Below are 27,217 nucleotides of genomic sequence, written 5' to 3'. Positions count from 1 at the left end.
TGATTATCTCTTTTGTGACCTATTTTACCTAGAAAAGCTAGTTAGAGGTTAAAAGGTTTTTTATGAGATGTACTTCTGTGCATTGGAACAGTCCAGATGTAAATTTAAAAAGAAGAAATGACAATGAAGTGATCAAAGAGAATTCTCTGTTCAAATGCTTTCACCTGGAGCAGTTGTAGAAATGTCAGTAGTACAACTGTATTTATAATTATAGCAGGATGTGGCAGAAGGTGATGCAACACAGTCTCATCAATTCTTTCTGTCATTTAAGAAAGTAGTAAGTACTAATTCTGTCAATTTTATGATTAATGAATAATTTTAAGTAACATAAGCCCTACAAATAAGGTTGACTATTCAAATTTTGATACCTCCTTATAATTTTTAAAGTTTAAATATGAATTAATACTCTTCTTTGTTTGCCTTTCTGAGCTCCTCCCTTTTCAAATTAGGTTGTAAACTTTTCGTAGCTAAAATAAGATGAAGGAAGCAGTGGCTTGCTGTCCTCAATTATAATACTTTTGATGTGTTTGTGAAATTATTCTAACTTAGATCAGATTCTTTAATGTAAAGAAAAATCAGTATTTCACTTTTCCCTTCCTCCCTTTTTTTCCCTCTCTCCTTTCCTTGTCTCTCTCCTTTCCTTTCTCTCTCTTTTTCCCTTCATCCCTCCTCTCCCCTTCCCTTCTTTTTCCTCCTCCTCCGTTCCTTACATCTTCTTCCCTTCTCTTCCTATCCTTCCTCCTCCCTCCCCTCTTCTTCCTTTCTTCCTACATTTTTTTATGTATTATATTAAGAAATTATTTTACTACTATTAGTGATGACATGCTTTTAGTTCTGTCTCAGCAGTTATGGTTGTGCTCTGCAGTTGTCCAGTATAAATCTATACATATCACAGTTACCCACTTCATAAAAGAATGACATATCTCTACTCTTGTGGACCTTAATGTCATGCAGTGTTCCTGGGTATAATATTAAACATGGGTACAATTTGAAATTGTATTTTTCTGTCTAAAAGCAAAACAAATAAACCTTCAGTAAGAAATACTACAAGCAATGGGACATAATTTCATCAAGGGGATGAAACTCTATTCCTTTTTATTTTATTTTGGAATTGGAATTCAGAAACTTTTTTTTTTTCTTTTTTTCTTTTTTTTTTTTAAATTTATTTATTATTATTATACTTTAAGTTGTAGGGTACATGTGCATAACGTGCAGGTTTGTTACATATGTATACTTGTGCCATGTTGGTGTGCTGCACCCATCAACTCGTCATTTACATCAGGTATAACTCCCAATGCAATTCCTCCCCCCTCCCCCCTGCCCATGATAGGCCCCGGTGTGTGATGTTCCCCTTCCAGAGTCCAAGTGATCTCATTGTTCAGTTCCCACCTATGAGTGAGAACATGTGGTGTTTGGTTTTCTGTTCTTGTGATAGTTTGCTAAGAATGATGGTTTCCAGCTGCATCCATGTCCCTACAAAGGACACAAACTCATCCTTTTTTATGGCTGCATAGTATTCCATGGTGTATATGTGCCACATTTTCTTAATCCAATCTGTCACTGATGGACATTTGGGTTGATTCCAAGTCTTTGCTATTGTGAATAGTGCTGCAATAAACATATGTGTGCATGTGTCTTTATAGCAGCATAATTTATAATCCTTTGGGTATATACCCAGTAATGGGATGGCTGGGTCATATGGTACATCTAGTTCTAGATCCTTGAGGAATCGCCATACTGTTTTCCATAATGGTTGAACTAGTTTACAATCCCACCAACAGTGTAAAAGCGTTCCTATTTCTCCACATCCTCTCCAGCACCTGTTGTTTCCTGACTTTTTAATGATCGCCATTCTAACTGGTGTGAGATGGTATCTCATTGTGGTTTTGATTTGCATTTCTCTGATGGCCAGTGATGATGAGCATTTTTTCATGTGTCTGTTGGCTGTATGAATGTCTTCTTTTGAGAAATGTCTGTTCATATCCTTTGCCCACTTTTTGATGGGGTTGTTTGTTTTTTTCTTGTAAATTTGTTTGAGTTCTTTGTAGGTTCTGGATATTAGCCCTTTGTCAGATGTGTAGATTGCAAAAATTTTCTCCCATTCTGTAGGTTGCCTGTTCACTCTGATGGTAGTTTCTTTTGCTGTGCAGAAGCTCTTTAGTTTAATTAGATCCCATTTGTCAATTTTGGCTTTTGCTGCTGTTGCTTTTGGTGTTTTAGACATGAAGTCTTTGCCCATGCCTATGTCCTGAATGGTACTACCTAGGTTTTCCTCTAGGATTTTTATGGTATTAGGTCTAACATTTAAGTCTCTAATCCATCTTGAATTAATTTTCGTATAAGGAGTAAGGAAAGGATCCAGTTTCAGCTTTCTACTTATGGCTAGCCACTTTTCCCAGCACCATTTATTAAATAGGGAATCCTTTCCCCATTTCTTGTTTCTCTCAGGTTTGTCAAAGATCAGATGGCTGTAGATGTGTGGTATTATTTCTGAGGACTCTGTTCTGTTCCATTGGTCTATATCTCTGTTTTGGTACCAGTACCATGCTGTTTTGGTTACTGTAGCCTTGTAGTATAGTTTGAAGTCAGGTAGCGTGATGCCTCCAGCTTTGTTCTTTTGACTTAGGATTGTCTTGGAGATGCGGGCTCTTTTTTGGTTCCATATGAACTTTAAAGCAGTTTTTTCCAATTCTGTGAAGAAACTCATTGGTAGCTTGATGGGGATGGCATTGAATCTATAAATTACCTTGGGCAGTATGGCCATTTTCACGATATTGATTCTTCCTATCCATGAGCATGGTATGTTCTTCCATTTGTTTGTGTCCTCTTTTATTTCACTGAGCAGTGGTTTGTAGTTCTCCTTGAAGAGGTCCTTTACATCCCTTGTAAGTTGGATTCCTAGGTATTTTATTCTCTTTGAAGCAATTGTGAATGGAAGTTCATTCCTGATTTGGCTCTCTGTTTGTCTGTTACTGGTGTATAAGAATGCTTGTGATTTTTGCACATTAATATTGTATCCTGAGACTTTGCTGAAGTTGCTTATCAGCTTAAGGAGATTTTGGGCTGAGACAATGGGGTTTTCTAAATATACAATCATGTCATCTGCAAACAGGGACAATTTGACTTCTTCTTTTCCTAACTGAATACCCTTGATTTCTTTCTCTTGCCTAATTGCCCTAGCCAGAACTTCCAACACTATGTTGAATAGGAGTGGTGAGAGAGGGCATCCCTGTCTTGTGCCAGTTTTCAAAGGGAATTTTTCCAGTTTTTGCCCATTCAGTATGATATTGGCTGTAGGTTTGTCATAAATAGCTCTTATTATTTTGAGGTACGTTCCATCAATACCGAATTTATTGAGCGTTTTTAGCATGAAGGGCTGTTGAATTTTGTCAAAAGCCTTTTCTGCATCTATTGAGATAATCATGTGGTTCTTGTCTTTGGTTCTGTTTATATGCTGGATTATGTTTATTGATTTGCGAATGTTGAACCAGCCTTGCATCCCAGGGATGAAGCCCACTTGATCATGGTGGATAAGCTTTTTGATGTGTTGCTGAATCCGGTTTGCCAGTATTTTATTGAGGATTTTTGCATCGATGTTCATCAGGGATATTGGTCTAAAATTCTGCAATCAAACTAGAACTCAGGACTAAGAAACTCAATCAAAACCGCTCAACTACATGGAAACTGAACAACCTGCTCCTGAATGACTACTGGGTACATAACGAAATGAAGGCAGAAATAAAGATGTTCTTTGAAACCAATGAGAACAAAGATACAACATACCAGAATCTCTGGGACACATTTAAAGCAGTGTGTAGAGGGAAATTTATAGCACTAAACGCCCACAAGAGAAAGCAGGAAAGATCTAAAATTGACACTCTAACATCGCAATTAAAAGAACTAGAGAAGCAAGAGCAAACACATTCGAAAGCTAGCAGAAGGCAAGAAATAACCAAGATCAGAGCAGAACTGAAGGAGATAGAGACACAAAAAACCCTCCAAAAAATCAATGAATCCAGGAGTTGGTTTTTTGAAAAGATCAACAAAATTGACAGACCACTAGCAAGACTAATAAAGAAGAAAAGAGAGAAGAATCAAATCGACGCAATTAAAAATGATAAAGGGGATATCACCACCGACCCCACAGAAATACAAACTACCATCAGAGAATACTATGAACACCTCTACGCAAATAAACTGGAAAATCTAGAAGAAATGGATAATTTCCTGGACACTTACACTCTTCCAAGACTAAACCAGGAAGAAGTTGAATCCCTGAATAGACCAATAGCAGGCTCTGAAATTGAGGCAATAATTAATAGCCTACCAACCAAAAAAAAGTCCAGGACCAGATGGATTCACAGCTGAATTCTACCAGAGGTACAAGGAGGAGTTGGTACCATTCCTTCTGAAACTATTCCAATCAATAGAAAAAGAGGGAATCCTCCCTAACTCATTTTATGAGGCCAACATCATCCTGATACCAAAGCCTGGCAGAGACACAACAGAAACTTTTTTTTTGTCCTATGGATGGTATATTCGTTTATTTGAAATGAAAATTGAACTCAAATTTTTCTGAAAGAGTCTCATTTGTTAATTGGTTCACAAGGATGGTCTTTGCCATTTAAATTATACAGTGGTACTGTCAGCTGCCATCGTTTTTGAAAGCAAAGAAAATATTTAATTGTATTGATTTTCTAACTTACATTCCAATTAATACACATTTCCTTCTTCTTTAAATAACTTTATTGGAATATAGTTCACATACAATTCACCTGTTTAAAATGTATGACCCTGTGGCTCTTAGTTCACAGATTTAGCTAGCTGTGCAACCATCACCACAGTCAGTTTCACAATATTTTCATTATCAAATGAAGAAACTCTATAACTATTAGTAGTCATTCCCCATTTCTCTCTCACCCCCTCATCTTCTTTCCATTCAACCCCTGGGCCCCAGACAGTCACTTATCTAGTTTTGTTTCTATATGTTTGCCTATTCTAGACAATTATTTTTGTTTTTGGAGATGGCATCTTGCTCCGTCTTCAAGGCTTGAGTGCAGTGGCACAATCATGGCTCACTGCAGCCTCCAACTCCTAAGCATAAGTGATCCTCCCACCTCTGCCTCCCGAGTAGCTGGGTCCACCGGCCTGTGCCAGCATGCTCAGCTAATTTTTAACTTGTAAATTTTCTGTGGAAATGGAATCTTGCTTTGTTGCCCAGGCTGATGTTGTTCCTGACCTCAAGCAACCCTCCTGCCTCTCCCTCCCAAAGTGCTGGGATTACAGGTGTGAGCCACTGTGCACAGCCTTTAAACAATTATCAAAAACCTATTCATATCTGTGATTCTAGATTCTTTCACCAATATCTCTCCATCCTTCTACCCCTCTAATTACCCAAGCCTCTGAAAAACACCATTTTACTCTCCTATGAGATAAGCTTTTTTATAGTTCACATGTGAGTTGAGATTATGTAGCATTTGTTTTTGTACCTGGCTTATTTCTTTTAACATGATATTCTCCAGCTTCCTCCATGTTACCACGAATGAGAGGATTTTTTTCTTTTTTTTTTGTGGATGAATGGTATTCCATTGTGTATATATACCGCATTGTGTATATATACCGCATTCATTCATTGCCTGATGAACTCTTAGGTTGATTACATATCTTGGCTGTTGTGAATAATAAAGCAATAAATATGGAAGTGCAGATATATCTTAATCATTTCCACTGAATATGTACCCAAAAGTGGAATTGCTGGATCATTTTGAAGTCAGATAGCATGATGTGTCTTTGTCATTTTTGCTCAAGATTGCTTTTGCTGTTTGGGATGTTTTGTGGTTCTATATGAATTTTAGAATTTTTTTTCTATTTCTGTGAAGATTGTCATTGGCATTTTGAGAAGGTTTACTTTGAATCTGTAGATCACTTTGGATAGTATGAACATTTTAGCATTATTAATTCTTTCATTACATGAATGCAGGCTATCTTTTCATTTATTTGTGTCTTCTTTAATTTCTTTCATCAGTGTTTTATACTTTTCATCTTAGAGATCTTTTACCTCCTTTGTTGAATTTATCCCTAGGTATTTTAGCTATTTTTATAACTATTTTAAGAGGAATTGTTTACTTGATTTTTGTTTTTTCAGGTAGTTTGTGGTTGATGTATAGACATGCTTTTGTATGTTTGTTTTGTATCCTACAACTTTACTGAATGTGATTATTAGTTCTGACAGTATTTTGGTACATTCTTTAGGGTTTTCTGCATATGAGATCATGTTGTCTGCAAACAAGAACAATTTAATTTCCACCTTTCCAATTTGGATGCCTTTTATTTCTTTCTCTTGCCTAATTGTTCTGGCTGGGTCTTCTAGACTATGATGAATAGAAAAGGTGAAAGTATACATCCTTGTCTTGTTCCAGATTTCAGAGGAAAAGCTTTCACTTTTTCCCCATTCAGAATGATAGCTTTGGGTTTTTCATCTATGGCCTTTATTGTGCTGAGCTACATTCCTTCTATTCCCAATTTGTTGATAATTGTAACATGAAGGAATGTTGAATTTTGTCAAATGCTTTTCTGCATCTATTGAAATGATTATATGTTTTTTTCCTGCATTTAATGTGATATATCACAGTTATTGATTTGTGTATGTTGAACCATTCATATATCCATAGGACGAATCCACTTGATCCTGGTGAATTATCTTGTTAATGTGCTGGCTTTTTTTTTTTCTTTTTTAAGATGGAGTCTCACTCTGTCACCTAGGCTGGGGTGCAGAGGTGCTCCACCTCCTGGATTCAAGCGATTCTCCTGCCTCAGCCTCCCGAGTAGCTGGGATTACAGGCGCCCACCACCATGCCTGGCTTTTAGTGCTTTTAGTAGAGAAGGGTTTCACCATGTTGGCCAGGGTGGTCTTGAACCCCTGACTTCAAGTTATTTACTTGGCCTCCCAAAATTAATGTGCTATTGAATTTGGTTTGCTGGTATTTTGTTCAGGATTTTTCCATCGAGGTTCATCAGAGACATTGGCCTGTAGTTTTCTTATTTTTGTTGTGTCCTTGTTAGGTTTTGGTATCAGGGTATTGCTGATTTTGTAGAATGAGTTTAGAAGAATTCCTTCCTCTTTAATTTTTAAAAATAATTTGAGAAGAATTGGTATTAGTTTTGCTTTGAATATTTGGTAGGGCTGCGTGTGTGTTGGCTTACACCAGTACCCCAGCACTTTGGGAGGCTGAGGTAGAACTGCAAGAGGCCAGGAATTCGAGGTCAACCTGGGCAACATAGTGAGACCTTGTTTCTACCAAAAAAAAAAAAAAAAAAATTAGCTTGGTGTGCTGGTACACACCTGTAGTCTCAGCTACTTGGGAGGCCTCTTGGGAGGCTGAGGCAGGAAGATTGCTTGAGCTTAGGAGGTGGAGGCGGCAGTGAACTCTGATCATGCCACTGTACAGCAGCCTGGGCAACAGAGCAAGACTCTGTCTCTTTAGAAAAACAAAATGAAAATTTTGATAGAATACAGCAGTGAAGCCATCAGGTCCTAGGCATTTTTTCTTTTTTTTTTGATGGGAGACTTTTTATCACCGATTTAATCTCTTTACTTATTGGTCTGTTCTAATTTTTTATATCTTCATAATTAAATTTTAGTAGATTATATGTATTCAGAAATTTATTTCTTCTAGATTTTCTAGTTTGTTGGTATATAATTGTTAATGAGAGTCTCTTATAATTCTTTGTATTTCTCTGGGACCAATTGTAGTGTCTCCTTTTTTGTTTCTCACTTTTTTATTTGTATCTTCTCCTTTTTTTCTTAGTCTAGCTAAAGGTTTGTTGCTTTTGGTTATCGTTTCAAAAACCTAATTATTTGTTGTATTTATCTTTTGTGTGGTTTTTAGATCTCTATTTCATTTATTTCTTCTCTTTATTATTTATTTTTTTCTGCTAATTTGGGGTTTGGCTTGTTCTTGTTTTTCTAGTCCCTTGAGGTGCAACATTAGGTTTGTATCTTTCCTCTTTGGGGATTTATGTGTTAATTACTACAAACATCCCTCTTAGACCTGCTTTTGCTGTATCAGATAGGTTATGCTTTGTTTCCATTGGCATTGTTTCAAAAAATCTTTTTATTTCTCTTTAATATTTTCATTGACCATGTTGTTTAATTTCCATGTACTTGTAGAGTTTCTGATTTTCCTCTTATTATTGACTTCTAGTTTTATGACATTGTGATCAGAAAAGATAATCTATGATTTTGAACTGAAATTTGTTAAGACTTATGTTGTGGCGTAATATGCACTCTATCCTGAAGCATGTTTCATGTTCAGTTGAGAAGAATGTGTAATCTTCAGCCGCTGGATAGAATGTTCTGTAAATGTCTGTTAGGCCTATTTGGTGGAGAATACAGTTTAAACCTAATGTTTCTTTTTTGGTTTTCTGTCTGAATAATGTTTCTATTGTTAAGTGGGGAGCTGAAGTTTCCTACTAGACAGAAGATCGGAAAAAGTAACAATTACATACTCGGCTTAGTATCTGGGTGATGAAATAATGTGTAAACAAACCCCCATGACACAACCTGCACATGTAACATACCTGCACATGTACCCCTGAACCTAAAATAAAAGTTAAAAAAAAAAGTTGTCTACTATGATTATTTTATACTCTATCTTTCCCTTTAGATTTATTGATATTTGCTTATATCAGGTTATTTTAAACTAGTAACAACTTAACTTTGATTGCTAAAAATGTTTAATAAACACCTTGTACTTTAACTCCTCTTTTTCTCTCGTATTTTGAATTTTTTTTGAGATAGTCTCACTCTGTCACTCAGGCTGGAGTGCAGTGGCACAATCTCAGCTCACTGCAACCTCCACCTCCTGGTTTCAAGCAATTCTCATGCCTCAGCCACCCAGGTAGCTGGGATTACAGGGGTGTACCACCTTGCTCAGGCAATTTTTATATTTTTGGTAGAGACGGGGTTTCACCATGTTGCCCAGGCTGGTCTTGAACTCCTGACCTCCAGTGATCTGCCTGCCTCGGCCTCCCAAAGTGCTGGGATTACAGGCATGAGCCAACTCGTCCAGCCACATATTTTGAATTTTTGATGTTACAACTTACAACTTTTAAAACTGCATATCCCACTATCAATTGTTGTAGTTATAATTATTTTTAATAGTTTTGTCTTTAATCTTCATATTAAAGATATAAGAGGTTTATATACTATGCTTACAATAGGCCGAATACCCACTTCCCAATCATTTTTTCTACCATAGAAACTTGCATCCAGGGGACTTATGCATATGCGGGCTTAGGGGAAGAGTGTTGCAGTCAAAGCACCATTTCCCTTACTATCTGATATGGTTTGGCTCTGTGTCCCTCGCCCCAAACCTCATCTCCAGTTGCAATCCCCATAATCCCCACATGTTGAGGGAGGGACCTAGTGGGAGGTGATTGGATCATGGGGGTGGTTCCCCCCATGCTGTTCTCATGATAGTGAGTAAGTTCTTATGAATCTGATGGTTTTATAAGTATTTGGCAGGTCCTCCTTCACTCTGTCTTTTTCTCCTGCTACCATGTGAAGAAGGTCATTACTTCCCCTTTGTGTTCCAGCGTGATTGTAAGTTTTCCAAGGCCTCCCCAGTCATATGGAGCTGTGAGTCAATTAAACCTCTTTTCTTTATAAATTACCCAGTCTTGTATATTTCTTTATAGCAGTGTGAAAATGGACTAATACACTGTTCCCAGATTTTTCTCAGCTCTGTGGTACAATGAGACATCATCCTGAGTTCCAAGAGATCCAGGGTAGTCGTCTTGCCACTGAGAAGTCACTAATTGAAACTCTATAGGGTATAGAGAACCAGACAAAAATTCCTACCCTTCCATTTTGCTAACATCATTGTGCCATGTTTTTTAAAGAAAAATGTTTTTAGAGTATTTGTGTTCTTTGGTACTTTTGCTGCTGAGATACTTTGGTTTTTTACTTTATTATCCCAATAGTCTAGATTGTAACATACCACAGTGATTTGCCGCAAGAAGGATGTGCTGTAGAATTAAGCCAAGCTGGGCAAGTATGAACTTGGGACTATCACGAAACTCTTTCTCATTCTTTTCTCCTTCTTGAATTCTTCCCATATCAAGCATTTACAACCCACTATGTAGAGGTCCATACACCTTGGCTTATAGACTTCACTTGGTAGTAACTGTTGCCCACCTATTAACCAGAATTTTCATTTAAAAATCTTTGCATAAAAATTAGTAGGTATGCAGTGGAATTTTCAAACAAGGAAGAAGATTGGTTGGATGGATGGATGTTAGGTGACCACTGGGAAACTATGGTTTTAGAACAAGTAGCTAGTGGGTTGCAGGTGGCATGTATTTTAATACATGTAGCAGAAAACTGAAAATTTATGAGCATTTTAGAAATTAGAGCTCTGTCAAAATAAGAGAAAAACTTAGATTTAATTTTATAAAAGCAGTACTAATGACTTTCCTTTATGAAGATGGTATATGATTTATCTATATATGAACAATTATATGTATCATTAAGTGGATCAGATAAATTTTTTGTTCTTTTAAGAATAATAGGCCAAGTGTGGTGGCTCATGCTTATAATCCCAGCACTTTGAGAAGCCAAGGCCAAAGGATCAGTTGAGCTCAGGAGTTCAAGACCAGCCTGGGCAACATGACAAAACCCTGTCTCTACAAATAATAATAAAAAAAATTAGCAGGGCACAGTGGTGCATACCTGTCATCCCAGCTAGTCAGGAAGCTGGGGTGCAAGAATTGCTTGAGCCTAGGAGGTTGAGGCTGTAGTGAGCCATGATTCTGCCACTGCACTCCAGCCTAGGCAACAGAGCTAGACATTGTCTCAAAACCAAATAATAATTATTTATATATATATATTTTTTTAATCTAATGTGGGTTTTTGCTTTATGTAACAGTTGTCACCTACTCTAATATGAAAAGTGAAAGCCAGGTATGGTGGTGCATACCTGTAGTCCCTGCTACTCAGGAGGTTGAGATGGGAGGATCACTTGAGGCCAGGAGTTTGAGGCTGCAGTATGCTATGATTGCTCCTGTGAATAGCCGCTGTACTCTAGCCTGGGAAACACAGTGGCACCCTGTCTGTTAAAAAAAATTATTTAAAAGCATGTTCACAAGTTCTTTAATACGTCCCTATTGAAAAGGTAGAACCTAATTTCCCCTCTCTTGAATATGGCCCAGACTTAGCGACTTGCTTCTAATAAGTAGAATGTATGTAATGATGGTGTGCTATTTCTGAGGCTAGATCGTTAAAGGCATAAATACTTCCATATTATTTTTTCTTGGGACACCCATAATGGGGAATTCAACTGCTATGTCTTGAGGATACGCAGTCAACCTATGAAGAGGTCCACATGGGCAGGAACATAAGCCTTCCAGCGGCAACCAACGCCAATATGCTGGCCATATGAGTGAGCCAGCCCCAGTCAAATCATCAGATTACTGGAGCCCTGCCTTACTTAACCGACTACAACCTGATGAGACACCCCAAGAGAGAACTGTTTCACTAAGCTGCTCCTAAATTCCTGACCCACCAAAACTATGTGAGATAGTATTTCTTATTTCTAGTCACCATGTTTTGAAGCAACAATGACTATTAAAATAATACAATAACTTTTAGACATTGTTTTTAATCCCTGTTTTCAGTAGTCCCTGTACCTTCCCACCCCAATTTGTATTTCCTGTTTCTATTTGAACTTTTTTCTTTTTTGTTTTCATTTCTTTTATACATAGTTGTTTTGAGCTATAAGAATAATTTATGCCGGGCGCAGTGGCTCAAGCCTGTAATCCCAGCACTTTGGGAGGCCGAGACGGGCGGATCACGAGGTCAGGAGATCGAGACCATCCTGGTTAACACGGTGAAACCCCGTCTCTACTAAAAAATACAAAAAAAAAACTAGCCGGCCGAGGTGGCGGACGCCTGTAGTCCCAGCTACTCGGGAGGCGGAGGCAGGAGAATGGCGTGAACCCGGGAGGCGGAGCTTGCAGTGAGCTGAGATCCGGCCACTGCACTCCAGCCTGGGTGACAGCGCGAGACTCCGTCTCAAAAAAAAAAAAAAAAAAAAGAATATTTTATGCCAAAAATTATTCAGCTAATATTTTACACCAGTATTGCAACCAGTATACTGGTATAAAAGTAGAAAATAAACTACTATGGCTGTGTTTTGCTTCTTACAGATGGAAGGAAATGCCTAAAATTTAATTTTATATACCACAATGTGTTTTGAAAGTTTCGAATAATGCTTCTGGTTTTGAAAACCTCTTTTGATTTTTTTTTCTCACAAACACGATACTCTTAAGTAAAATGGAGTGATCTATGATTAATATAAATAATGAAGATTGTGCAAGTTATTTTACTTCCATTGAAATAGCAAGGCCAGAATAATTTATTCATGTTTTCCAGAAGAATAACAAAATAGAATCAGTGGCAATACTAGTAAACGTTAGTCTACATTTCTATTTATTTATTTATTATTATTATTTTTTTAGATGGAGTTTCGCCTTTGTTACCCAGGCTAGAGTGCAGTGGTACGATCTCAGCTCACTGCAACTTGCACCTCCCAGGTTCAAGTGGTTCTCCTGTCTCAGGCCTCCCGAGTAGCTGGGATTACAGGTGCCCACCACCACACCCGGCTAATTCTTTGTATTTTCAGTAGAGACGGGGTTTCATCATGTTGGCCAGGTTGGTCTCAAACTCCTGACCTCAGGTGATCCACCTGCCTCGGCCTCCCAAAGTGCAGGGATTATAGGCGTGAGTCACTGCACCCAGCCAACGTTTCTATTTCTTTAACTTCATACCATTTGCTGTAGCTAGCTGGATCATATTTCTTAAATTTTACTTTATTTGTTTTATTTTTGAGATGGAGTCATGCTCTGTCGCCCAGGCTGAAGCTCAGTGTCGCGATCTTGGCTCACTGCAAATTCTGCCTCCTGGGTTTGAGCAATCCTCCTGCCTCAGTCTCCTAAGTAGCTGGATTACAGGCTTCTGCCACTGTGCCCAACTAATTTTTTTTTTTTTGTATTTTTTTGTAGAGACAGAGTTTCACCCTATTGACCAGGCTAGTATTAAACTCCTGACCTAAAGTGATCCACCCACCTAGGCCTCCCAAAGTGCTGGGATTACGGCCATGGGCCACTGTGCCCAGACAAATTTTACTTTCATAGTAACATTTTGCAAATGTAAAAATTTTATAATTTGATTAGTAATGTCATACTCTATCAAGGTGATGCTCTCTTAAAAGTTGTTGATGATAATATTAGATGAGAGGTGTATGTAGTTATGAAAGACCCTGAAATGATTGTATTTTTTTATTTGTGTACAAAGTTTACTCACATTTCTATGTCTAGCCATAGCTATTCTAAGCTATAGCACAAAGAACTGTATTATGATAGTGAGACTATAAAAAGGTAAATTTAGAGAAAGCTTCCAGATCTGCTGTAGAATTTATTACCATCTGGTCTCTTTGGAGACTAGTATAATTATTCATGGGAATGTTTTCAACACAAAAAAGCATGGTTTGTGTATTGGCAGAAAGTAAAAAGTACCAGTGGTTTAAACCATATGTAGCTTTTTTAGAGTTAGGCAAGGGAAATGAACTGAAGACCTAATTGAGAGTCATCAGTAGTGATGCAATTTGTCTCAATTTTGTCAGAATCTGTTCATAATGAACAAAATATTGCACAACAAGAAAAACCGAAGGTATTAGAAATACAACTCCATTTGAAGAGTATTACTTTATCGTAATTTAACCAATGAAATGTAAGATGGTTTCAGCTAAGTATTTGTGTAAATCTTTGAAATAAGGAATATATGTCAGATTTTGATGACTTTTAAAAATGAAAACACTCATGTTAAAATAATTTTAAGCTTGAACACTGGAAGAATTTCTTATTAAGGTTATTTTGCTTAAATTGAATATAATGTATTATTTTAGATCATTTTAGATGTGGCATGGACTTACTACTATTCGTCTTAAGAAGTAGAAATATTTTACAGTCTTTCTTAAGCTTACATTGATTTTATAGAAAAAGGATTAAAAGCTAAATATCTTTTCACTTTCCATTCTAACAGTTACTTGGAAAGAGGTCTATGTAAAATGAGATGACAAATCAAAAAATTGAAATCATCTATTTTTTCAGCTATTTTAAAACAAAAATGCCTAGTGGGCTGGGAATACACAGGAAATTTAAATTTGTGATTGAGAATAAGAAATGCATTTGTGGTTTTAAAAAAGAAATACCAGCATGTCACATTAAAAATATGGCATCTACAGTATTGCACAGTTAAAAGGAAAATGTTTTACATTAGGGGGTATGTTGTACTTTAGAGAGCTAGTGCAGGGATACGAATGAGAAGTCTAACACCATAGAAGGTATGAGCATTAATAATCCGGTCAGAGAGGAAGAATTTTGCTGCCTCCCATGTAACATAAAACAGATGTTCCATTCTATTAGAACCTTACTAAAATGAGAGTTTAGATCATCGGTCAATAGGAGAAACATGAACAATGGCAATTTAATAATTTTGAGGGTTTATCTTATTTGTGGGTTAATATCCATGGCGGGGAGTGTGAAGGGATGCCTGCCAAATGTTGTTTTATTTTTGATATCTTGATTTAGAGAGCTGAAAGGCAGCAGTAAACTATACTAATTTTTAATCTGTTGTTTTGCAAATTTTATCTGTTTTCTTTCTCAAAAACTGTTGTAAGAAACAAAAGATTGTCCCGGCACAGTGGCTCGCGCCTGTAATCCCAGCACTTTGGGAGGCTAAGGTGGGAGGATCACGAGGTCAGGAGATCGAGACCATCCTGGCTAACACAATGAAACCCCGTCTCTACCAAAAATACAAAAAAAAAAAAAAAAAAAAATTAGCCCGGCGTGGTGGCGGGTGCCTATAGTCCCAGCTACTTGGGAGGCTGAGGCAGGAGAATGGCATGAACCCGGGAGGCGGAGCTTGCGGTGAGCCTAGATCGCGCCACTGCACTCTAGCCTGGGCGACAGAGCGAGACTCCATCTCAAAAAAAAGAAAGAAAAGATTTAGAAATGATAAGTCCTGATTTAATGCTTGAATAGGTGTTGAAGCATATCTGACAGTATAATTAATTAACTTTAAATGAATACTGTAAACATTAAGTAGTTGGCAACTGAAAGTAGACATATGCAGAAAGGGACACCAGGGATGGTACCACAGGGTCCTGGGTATATTTTTGTTTTTTTTTTTTTTAGGGAAGATTTACTATTTTCTAGAGAAGAAATTCTTTTAAAAAAACTTATTTATAAAAAAAAATACTTTTTTTCCAAAAAAAAGTATTTTTTCCTCTTTAAGTTATAATTTATATATAAAAAAGTGGTCTTTGTAGTGTATGTTTCTGCAAGTTATGACACATGCACACAGTCTTGCAACCAGTATCAGAAGTAAGATAGAGAATAGTTTCATCACCCCAAAACTTTCCCTGTGTCTCCTTTGTAGTCTTCCTTTCCCCCACTTCAGCCCTTAGCAATCCCTGCTCTGTTTTTGTTGACAGAGACAGTTCTCCTCACTTGCTTGTGAAGACTGTGAGGCTCTGATTTCCTTTTTTCCTGGGACATTTCTTAGGATTATATGTGCAGCTGATAAACTTGAGACATGTGATAACATCTCTTCCCAGACAAAGAGCAAGCTTATTTACTGCTTGCTATAAAATTGGTGATTCCCCAAGTTCAGTGCTTCTCATTTGCTGATGCAAACTCACTTCATGCATAGCATCCATCTGAGCATCCCCAAAGGACTTGGAATGAGGAGAACTGATGCAAATATGCTGATGTTCTTCTGCTTTGTCATAAGTAATGAAGTATTTTTTTCTTTGAGGAGTCTTGTGTCTTCTGCCTGCATCCATGAATTAGTTAAGAGCCTTTTGTGTTAGCTTTATTAAATAGGGTAAAATCAAATCCCATTCTCCATAATTTTCTGTTTGTATAGTTTTACCTTTTCCAGTGACTTGTATTGAGGGTTCCTGCTTCTAGTCAACAACCTATGAGTGATTTTTTAGGTCCAATCATAAAGCATTTACAGAGGTTTTTCTGGCAGGCTTCATAGGGGGAAGACTGGTCTCCAGAGCAGACTTGGTGCAAAACTTTTATAGTCTCTGAGGGGAATTGCAGTCAAGGATCCAGTCATCCTCTTACACATATCTGCATTCCTAGCCTAGGTGCCATCATTCAGAGGCCTCTTTATGTGGTTCTTTTGGGGAGGCTTTCCTTAAGTGTCTCTGTCAAGACTTTATTGGGGAAAAGAGGCAAGACACCAACTCTTTCTCTACTATGACTTGCACTTTTCTGTTTCTAACCCTTCCTTCTCTAGCCTTCACTCGACTCCTGGGTCTATAAAACTACCAGAGTCTTTTGTTGGGGGTTCCCTTTGGCAGTGAGGCAGCCCTCACATCTGTACTGGTCTGCCTGCCCTGTGGACCAGTGTGCCATGCCACAGGGGAAAATGGAATGGGGGGTAACTGGCACTTTCTCCAGTTTAACCTCTTATACTATCACAGTAAGTGATTACAAACCTATTCTTTATTTTATTTTATTTATTTTTTTGGCTCGTTGCCATTGGCTGTGCCAGAACGTAGCAGCCCAGCTTTCTCCAGCTCTCCTGAGGTGCTGATACACACAAATGGAATCATGTTGTGCATAGCCTTTGAATCTGACTTTATTTGACATAAGTTCATCTTAGATTCATCCATTTTGCTTTGTTAATAGTTTTTAAATTTTAATGGCTGAGTAGTTTTCTATCATCGTGATGTACTACACTTTGTATCTCTGTCCACTCTAGAGGAATATTTGAGTTGTTTCTGGTGATTATGAATAAAGCTGCTAAAAATATTTATATGTTTTTGTGTTAACATAAATTTTCATTTTACTAGATGTATTGCTAAACTCCTTTCCAAAGTGGCTGTGCCATTTCACATTCCCACTAGTAATATATGAGAAGTCTAGTGGTTCCACATCCTTTCCGCACTTGATATTGTCAATTTTTATTACTATATCAATTATAAGGGGGAGAGGAGTATCTCATTGTTTGTTTCTACTTCCCTAATTATGTGAAGCACGTTTTTATATGCTTATTTGCTATCTGCATATGTTCTTTGAAGAAGTATCTCTTCAAACTGTTTACCTGTTTTTAAAAAAAAAAATTGTGTTTATTTTTGTTACAGGGTTTTGAGAATTCTTTATCTGTTCTGCAGACAAGACTTTTATCAGATGTGTGATTTGCAAATATTTTCTCCTAGTGAGTGGCTTGGCTTGTGTTTTCATTTTCCTAACAATGTCTTTCAGTGAGCAGAAGTTCTTAAAAATTTATGTACTTTAAAAATGGATTATGCTTTTGTGTCATGTAAGAACTCTTTGCCTAATCCAGGGTCAGAAAGATTTTCTCCTATATTTTCTACTAGAAATTTCATAGTTTTACTTTTTACATGTAGATCTGTGATCCATTTTGAGTTAATTTTTGTGTATATTGAGTGAGGTCTGTAACAGAGTCTTTGGTTATTGTTTTTTGCTTTGGCATGTGGATATCCAATTGATCCATTACTCTTTCCCGAAGTCTATTTAAATCTCTTTAATTGCCTTTGTACTTTTTTGAAAATCAATTATGTGGTTGTGTATCTATATTCCATATTCTGTTTCATTGATCTATATGATAGATCTCTTCTTTCTCCAATATCATACTTCTCTGATTACTGTAGCTTAATGTGTTTGGTTTTTTTGTTTTGCTGTCTAATCATGGAAGTTGAAATTATTGCATTTTACAAGTCGATATTTTTTGTAGTCGTAGACATCTGTAATTTTGCACTGTTAATTTTAATGTAATGGACATATTAGAAATTAGGTTTTCGATATGCAGGGGAAATGCTTTTAATTTATAATTGAAGAGAGTTATGAAATAATAATAAATAGAAAAAGTAAATAGAGAAAGGAAAGTATAGTCATCCCTTGGTGCCCATGAGGGATTGGTTCTAGGACCCTCTGTGGATACCAAATCCATGGATACTCAAGTCCCTTAAATGGCATAATATTTGCACATAACCTATGCATATCCTCCCATATACTTTAATCCCTAGATTACTTATAATACCTAATACACTGTGAATGCTAAGTAAATACTTGTTATACTGTATTGTTTAGGGAATAATGACAAGAAAAAAGTCTGTACATGTTCAGTACAGACTCAGCAACTATCCATTTCCCCCACTTCCAAGTATTTTTGATCTGCTCTTGGTTGGTCTGCAGATGCAGAACCCGTGGATATGGTGGGCCTACTATATATATATATATGTCTTATTTATTGTCACTACCTTTTGCTTCCAAGTATTTTTGATTTTTAATGAGAGTTATTTTATTGTGGTGGGTGGTTTAACATACATAAGTTTTCTCAGCAGCAGAACCTGAAGCAAGGATTTTAGAACAATGCCTACTTTGGAGATGTATGTAACAGGCAAGAACTGATGCAAGGAAAGCAAGACAGCTAATGAAGACTTACTAACTAAACTACCACAATAGGTTGCTGGAGCTTTATCTTGTGGGATAATTCTGGGAAAGTCAGTGTCAAATTTAGTTTCGGGATTAACTCACCTGAAGTGTGAGAGAGTGAGTATATTTCCTGTTACTGGTTGTGGACTGCCATACAGAGGACAGTGCACCCACCTGGTGCTATGGTGGGCATAGTAGCATTCAGCCATTCAGAGGAAAGCCCTGAGGCATACAGAGGAAGATACTGGCTGTTGGAAGTAATTTGGAGTGGTGGGAAAGGGTTAGGTCCAAAGGATATTGCAGGGGCACTGACATTATCTGACTCATGCCTTGTGAATTTTCAGTGCCTTTCCTGGGTTATCAAAGTGAATAGCTTTAATCAAATCATCTCTATAATGACATTTCTAAGTAAATTAAATTTTCTATACTTACACTCCTCTACTTTTTATTACTACAGCTGGCTTCATTAGCTTTTTGTATATTAATCTGTGTTGTCTTACTATTAGCTAGAAGAGCTTACTAACTGTGAACTTGAAGATATTATTGTGTATTCCCTCTTCAGATGATTTTTTTTTTTTTTTGAGTCGGAGTCTTGTAGCCCAGGCTGGAGTGCAATGATGCAATCTCTGCTCACCACAGCCTCCGCCTCCCGGGTTCAAGTGATTGTCATGCCTCAGCCTCCCGAGTAGCTGGGATTATAGGTGCCTGCCACCACGCTGGGCTGTAAATGTATTTAAGAATCTTAAATGAGCCATGATTGCACCACTACACTCCAGTCTGGGTGACAGAGCGAGACCCTAGCTTCAAGGGGTCCTCCTGCCTCAGCTTCCTAAAGTGCTGGGATTACAGGCATGAGCCACTGCCCCTGTCCTAAATTCCTTTTCTAGCTTTTATACAGAATTTCTAGGATAACAACAGCAACAACAACAATGAAAACTTAAATGATAAAAATGAATATGTAATAGCAAGTAAGCCATGTAAAATATTTTCAATATTCTTAGCCATTAGAGAAGTGCAAATTAAAACTACAAGATACCGCTGCATACATATGTGGATAGCGAAAGTAAAAAATGGTGAGAATACAGAATGAATGGATTTCTCATCTGTTGCTGATAAGAAAATGACACAGCCACTCTGGAAAACAGTTTGGCATTTTTTATAAATTTAAAGATAAATATTCCATATGACTCAGCAATCATATTCCTGAGTATTTAACATAGAGAAATGGAAATTTATGTATATGTAAAAACTTGCTACACAAATATTTATATCAACTTAATTTGCAATTGCCTCAAACTGGAAACAATCCAGATAACCTTCAACAGGTGAATAAACAAACTGTGAGGGATCTATCCAATGGAATGCTAAGCTTTGTAAAGGAATAAATTACTGGTACAGTCAGCAGTTTCCATAGATCTTAAGGGCATCACACTAAGTAAAAAAAAGCTAAACTCAAAATGTTACATACTGTATGATTCCAATTATATAGTATTACTTAAATAAAAAAAATTAGTTTTAGAAAATTGACCTGTTGTTTCAGGAGTTAGAGATAATGTGGGAGAAGGGGATAGGTATGACTGTAAGGGAGTTGCAGGAGAGGGCTTCTTTGTGTTGGTGGAATAGTTCTGTGTCTTAATTGTGCTGGTGAGTACATGAATCTTTACAGCTGATAAGATTTTACAGAATAGTATACACACACTAAGAAGAATGCATGTAATGTCTACTTTGGGGAGTTTTTTTTTTTAATTTCTTTTAAGAGACAGTGTCTTGTTCCATTTCCCAGGCTGGAGTGCAGTGGCACAGTCATAGCTCACTGTAGACTCAAACACCTGGGCTCAAGGAATTCTCCTGCTTCAGCTTCCCAAGTAGCTAGGACTATAGATGCATGACACCATGCCTGACTAATTTTTTTATTTTTATTTTTTGTAGAGATGGGGGTCTGGCCATGTTGCCCAGGCTGGTCTCAATCTCCTGGCTTCAAGCAGTCCTTCTGCCTTGGCCTTCTGAAGTGCTAGGATTACAGGGGTGAGCCACTGCCCTGGCCTAAATTCCTTTTTTAGCCTCTTGACAGAATTTCTAGGATAACCAATATAAGTAAAGTAGATTTTATTTTCAAAATGATCCACTTTATACACTAAGTTAGAAGACAGTCTTGATTTCTTCAAAATTCTTTGCTATAAAGTGAGATGTTTGGTGATCATATATCTTGTTGACATAAACATACAGATTCCTCTGCATATAACACTCTTTTCCTTCACTTTACCAATTTGTGCCCATTTCACATATCTCAACTTATATGTCCCTTTTTCATGGTCATCTTACCTCTGACATACCTCTTTCACCCACCAAATCTGTGTTTGGTGTCATTTCTATGATGGTCCCATACAAAGGTGGACTCATTTTACAGATGCAAAAAGTGTTGAAATAATGAACAAGTTAATGGCCCAATTGAAACTGTGGTGTTGGACATAAAACTTTAGAATCAATCCTAAATCTTAAGTGTGCAAATAAATTATTCAAAACATGAAATTACCCAACCTATTCTAGTGATATTTAACAGAGATATGTTTGTAACTGGTGGAAGAAGAGTCATTCCCTAGGTAAAGATCAATTGGTGTTCATTTTATTCACCTGAAGATAAATCACTTTCACAGATTTTGCAGACTTCTTTTCCTGAAAAAAAAATGAGTTATTAAAGTGGAGGTTTCTTTACTATATCAACACTGGCTTACTCTTTTCTTTATAATACTTCTATATTGAAAGAAGCCAGAGGCCAAAAGTAGTCTTGTCTGTGCTGCTCTTTATTTCATTGTTATTTTTAAACCAGATGATGAAATTCCCTTCCATTTTGAAGGGCCATTTTTCATGTACATAGGAGGGAATTTAAACTGTTTGAGTTAATATTAATGTATTCTGTTACTATAAATTGGTTTTAGTTTGATTTTAAAATAGCCTATTAATTTACATTTATTTAATTTTAGTATTCAACTCTGATTAGGGTAAGGAAAAGGTGTGAAATTCCAGTTACAAATCTAAAGAACTGTGTTTATTGTTTCATTGTGTGTCTGCATTTAGTATTGTTTATATGAGAAAAAGTCAGTTGTTTCCTTACATTCCCATATAATTTTTGAGTAGTATGACAATCTTGATTTATATACCTGATGACTTTTAATTTTTAAAATGTTGTCTAAACCAAGTTTCAGGTGATATATCTTGCTTCCTAACTTGACAACTCTGAATATTACTGTTCAAACTTGTAAGCAAGTAGAAATTAAAATGAAGCCATACATAGCATTTGCTTTGATTAAAAAGAATAGAAACCTAGATTGTTTTGGAAAATTCAGTGTATATTTCAGTGTGTGTATATTATGTGTTTATATATTGACAGATCTGGGCATCAGAATAGAGTCAAGAAATAACATAAATAGAAATTCAGTAAGAACACATGTGAAACTGGAAACCAGTGGAGGAAAACTGAGGAATTGCTGTTTGTGAGAGACTTGTTTTTCATTCAGTGTACTTTTTTTTTTTTTTTTTTACTGTTTTAATTATCTATATAGCATGCTGCGTATTACCAACTTTACTTAATTTTGAAAGATTAAAATGGCTGGCAAATTTATTGCCCATTTGCAAGTACATTTATATCAGGAATAGTACAATATGTAGAATGTTATTGGAGCATTGGAACATTGACTCTGACATACTTTTTTAAAAACCTCATAAAATATGAAAATACTTCTTAATGATTTCAATATTAACTATTCATTAGACATCTATCATTATCCTTTATGTCAGAAACTTAGAGTGAAATTTTATTATTAGCTTGATTGAAGAACACTTGTTCTCATTTCATTGTGCTACAGTTACATTCAAAGTTAAAGTTATTTTTCTTCTCCTTAATAGTATACTATAACAAGTATATTCAAAGTGATGCTCTAGATTTGTTTCCTTCACATTTAGACTTGCATTTTTACAATGTTTATACTAAAGTTTCTTACACTTGCCATAGTATATCTGCGTGGTGGCTTACCCCTGTAATCCCAGCACTTAAGGAGGCCCAGGTGGGTGGATCACGAGGTTAGGAATTTGAGACCAGCCTGGCCAACATGGTGAAACCCCGTCTCTACTAAAAATACAAAAAAAAAAAAAAAAAAAATTAACTGGGCGTGGTGGTGGGCACCTGTAATCCCAGCTACTCAGGAGGCTGAGACAGGACAATCGCTTGAACCCGGGAAGGCGGAGGTTGCAGAGAGCCGAGATTGTGCCACTCTACTCCAGCCTGGGCAACGAGAGCAAGACTTCGTCTCAGAAAAAAAAAAAAAAAAGGATTTTTGCAATCATTAACTTACTTCTTGCTGTTTTTGTTTTCTTTTGCTGTCCTTCTTAACTTCTTCAAAGATTTCTAATATGTTTATACCTCCTTAATCCTAAATCCACTGTATGTTGGCTCTCATGGTAGTTTTCTATTTCATGTACTTGCTTGTATAATACAAATCCCTGTTCTTGGTATTTTGTGTATTTATTTATTCGGCTGCCATTGTATTGAAAATTGTCTTGACAATTCATTTACGAACATCCTTAGTATAGCAATATGTAATTCAAACCCAGCATGCTCAAATTTGTACTATTATGGTTAATTATTGCTATGTGTGTATTTTCAAATTTTTAAAGACTTAGAGAATAGTAAAACATATACTTAGTACAAATGATATCACTTCTTGGCACCTTTCTGTGAGTCTTTCTTCCCATAAGGAAATTAAATTGTTCTTTGTTTTCATGCTACTTAAAAAAAAAAAAGCTTTATTGAGATAAATCAAATTTAGAGCATTTTCATCACCTCAAAAAGAGCCCCATATACATTAGCTATCACCCACTCAATTCTACCTCCTTGACTGTTTTGGGTCCATTGCAATTCCAAGTGAATTTTAGAGTCAGTTTGTCAGTTTACGCAATGAGTATAGCTTGGATTCTGATAGGGATTGCGTTGAATCTCTACATCCATAATGGGTAATATTGCCAATCTTAATAAAATTTTCCATGAATGTGGGACGTTTTTCCATTTATTTAGATCACCTTTAATTTGTTGCAACAATGTTTTGTAGTTTTCAGAGTATAAATTTTACACTGTAAAGAAAACTTATTCCCAAATATTACTTTATTTTTGATGCTATTGTAAGTGGAATTCTTTTCTTAATTTTATGTTCAGATTATTCGTTGCAGATGGCTTAGAGATACAATTGTGTGTGTTGTTGTTTTGTTTTTGAGATAGGCTCATGCTTTGTTGCCCAGGCTGAAGTGCAGTGGCACAAACATGGCTCACTGCAGCCACGACCTCCTGGGCTCACCTGATTTTCCTGCCTCAGCCTCCCAAGTAGCTGGGACCACCAGACATGTGCCACAATGCCTGGCTAATTTTTAATTTTTTTCTTAGAGACAGAGTCTTGCCATGTTGCCCAGGATGGTCTCAAACTCTTGGGCTCAAGCAATCCTCTGGCCTTAGTCTCCCAAAGTTTTAGGATTATAGGCATGAGCCACTGTGCCTGGCCCAGTTGTGTGTGTGTGTGTGTGTGTGTGTGTGTGTGTGTGTGTTAATATTAATCTTGTATCCTGCAGCCTTTCTGAACTTTTTTAGCTGTACTATTTTTTAGTAGGTTCTTTACGATTTTCTATGTACAAAACCATGTCATCTGTGAATATAGTTTTATTTCCTTCTTTCTTTCTAATTTGGAAGCGTTTAACTTTTTTTCCCTTTCTTTAATTGCTGTGACCAGTACTTGTAGTGTAAGAGTGAACAGAAGTGACAAGAAGAGATGTCCCTAGTCTTGTTTCGCATAGAGGGGGAAAATATCTAATCATTCACTGTTAAGTTTGATGTTTCTCTGCAGTTTTCTTAGATGCCCTTTATCAGATTGAGGAAGTTACCTTCTATTTCTAGTTTTTTTAGTGTTTTTATCTTGAAACAGTACAGTTGACCCTTGCACAATATGGGGATTGTGGGTGCTGACCCACTGCATAATCTAAAATCCATGTATAACTTTTGAGTCTCCCAAAACTTGTCAACTAATAGCCTACTGTTAACCAGAAGCCTTACCAGTAACATAAAGTCAATTACCACATATTTTATATATGTATCATATAAAGAATACATTATTAAGAAAATCATGAGAAAATATATGTACTCTTTATTAAGTGGAAATATTTAATGATAAAAGTCATCATTGTCTTCATGTTGGGTAGGCTGAGGAGGCAGAGGAGGAGATGGTTTTGCTGTCTCAATGGTGGCAGAGGTGGAAGAAAATACTTGTGTAAGTGGATTTGTGAAGTTCAAACCAGTGTTGTTCAAGAGTCAATTGTAGTGGATTTTGCCAAATGCTTTTGGCTTGCTTGTTTTTTGAGATGGAGTTTTGCTCTTGTTGCCCAGGTTAGAGTGCAATGGCATGATCTTGGCTCACTGCAACTTCTGCCTCCCAGATTCAAGCAATTCTCCTGCCTCAGCCTCCCGAATAGCTGGGATTTCAGGTGTCCAGCACCACGCCTAACTAATTTTTGTATTTTTAGTAGAGACAGGGTTTCACCATGTTGGCCAGGCTGGTCTCGAACTCCTTACCTCTTGTGATCCACCCGAACTCCTGACCTTTTGTGATCCACCTGCCTCAGCCTCCCAAAGTGTGAGATTACAGGCGTGGGCCACCATGCCTGGCTGCCAGATGCTTTTTCTATGTCTGTTGAGATGATCATGTAATTTTGTTTTCTATTCTATTGATATGATGCATTGAATTAATTGATTTTTGGATCTTAAATCAACCTTGCATTCCTGAGACAAACTGCACTTGGTTATGTTATATATAATTTTTAAATGTTGCTGGATTTGTTTTGCTAGTATTTTGTTGAGGATTTTTGCATCATTCTCATGAGTATTGGTCTGTAGTTTTATTTTCTTGTGACTTTGTCTGATTTTAGAGTATCATAGTAATACTGGCCTCATAATATGAATTGGAAGATGTCTTCTCTCTTCTAATTTTTGGAAGAGTTTGTGGAGAATTGGTATTTTTTTTTTAAAACAAGCAGCAATTGTTTATTTTTCTAATCAAGTGATCATGCTGCTGAATCTTAAGGCATCAACAAATGTTGCATCTTATTTCATTGAACAATCAGACCTTCTATTCTGATTATTCCTGGTAAATAGGAATAATCACTGGTTTCTCCAGTGGTTTCCATTTGCCAAAAACTCATGACAGATGGCTTAACAAGGTGGCTACTGCTTTCTGGGGATTGTATCAGATGCATACTCATTTCCAGTGCAGCAGCTGTTGGCAATCTAGGACTTCTCTATCATGGTTGGCCAGTGAGTCCTGCTTTGGCTGCCAGAGCTTCATTCTGCTGAATATGATATTCCTGAAGTCTCATGGATATTCTTTTTGTCATTTAAAAATATTTCCATAAAGTGTTCTGAACAGCTGGTCTCTTCAGGTTTTACATCTCTTGTGCAGTCTTAACACAGTCCAAAAAGCAGATTTCTGTAAGTTTATTGTCAGTCCCAAGAAATTCCTTAAACTGTTTAATCTGATCAGGTTCTGGTATTTGTGCACCCATATTCTTTTGGTACATTTATTAGTCACCTTTTCTGATGCATGAGTTTCCTTTCTGTTCTGGTAAAGTAGTGTTCCAACCTTTGTTTGAATGTCTTCAGTGAGATGTGATTTCTTAAGCATAGGCTCTCACATCTGACATCAGTACAAGGCTGTAGGCCTACACTGCCAGTCGAGTCTGAGGATGGAGGATCAGGATCAGGGCAAGTGTTGCAGCCGCTTTATCTAATTCTTCTTTAAACGTTCATTAGAATTCAACAGTGAAGCCATTCGGGGCTAGGCTTTTCTTTGTGGGTAGTTTCTTAATTACTAATTTAATCTCTTGTTATATAGGTCTGTTCAAGTTACCTATTTTTTCTTGAATTTTTTAGTCATTTGTGCCTTTCTAAGTATTTGTCTATTTCATCTAATAAATAATCTAATTTGTTTAATGGCTATTCTTTCTGACATTAATAAAACCACTTTGTCTTTCTTGTCAGTGTTGTTTGCATAATATGTCTTTTTTTTTTTTTCCAGATAGGGTCTTGCTTTGTTGCCCAGGCTAGAGTGCACTGGCAAGCAGAGGTTGCCACTCACTGGAACCTCTGATTCCCAGGCTTAAATGATCCTCCCACCTCAGTCTCTTGAGTAGCTGGGATTACAGGTGCATACCATCATGCTTGGCTAATTTTTAAATTTTTGCAGAGACAAGGTCTCATTATATTGTCCAGGGTGATCTTGAACTCTTGGCTCAAAGTGAAACCCCTGCCTGGCCTCTCAAATTGTTGGGTTTACAGGTGCGAGCCACCACATCCACCCTGCATGATATATTTTTCCACCCTTGTACTTTCAATCTGTTAGTAATTTTGTATCTACAGTGTGTCCCCTGTTGACCCACATAATTGTCTTTTATGTATAATTATTAGAACTATTGATAAGAAAATGTGAAAGTATAGTCCCATTATCTTATTTGAGTGGAATCAGTAGACTATTTCACTATTTCATAAAATGTATTCTAGTTTGTATATTAGAATAGTTTGTTTTTTATGGCTTTTGAGAAAAACATTTGAATGAGCTTACATTTCATTGCATTTAAAATTTCTGTTTTTTTTTTT

The 27,217-nt window shown here is 36.7% G+C and overlaps 1 protein-coding gene and 1 pseudogene across 14 annotated transcripts in view; one reads left to right on the top strand and one right to left on the bottom strand.

Annotated features, from left to right (window-relative positions):
* ADK (adenosine kinase) overlaps positions 1-27,217 on the top strand; it is a 563,812-nt gene that overhangs the window by 164,468 nt on the left and 372,127 nt on the right. The window lies entirely within an intron of this gene.
* LOC123566903 (mitochondrial import inner membrane translocase subunit Tim9 pseudogene) lies at positions 25,867-26,127 on the bottom strand (annotated as a pseudogene).

The sequence above is a fragment of the Macaca fascicularis genome, chromosome 9, assembly GCF_037993035.2.
Source record: "Macaca fascicularis isolate 582-1 chromosome 9, T2T-MFA8v1.1".
Lineage (NCBI taxonomy): Eukaryota > Metazoa > Chordata > Mammalia > Primates > Cercopithecidae > Macaca > Macaca fascicularis.
This window is presented reverse-complemented; position numbering and strand designations above follow the sequence as displayed.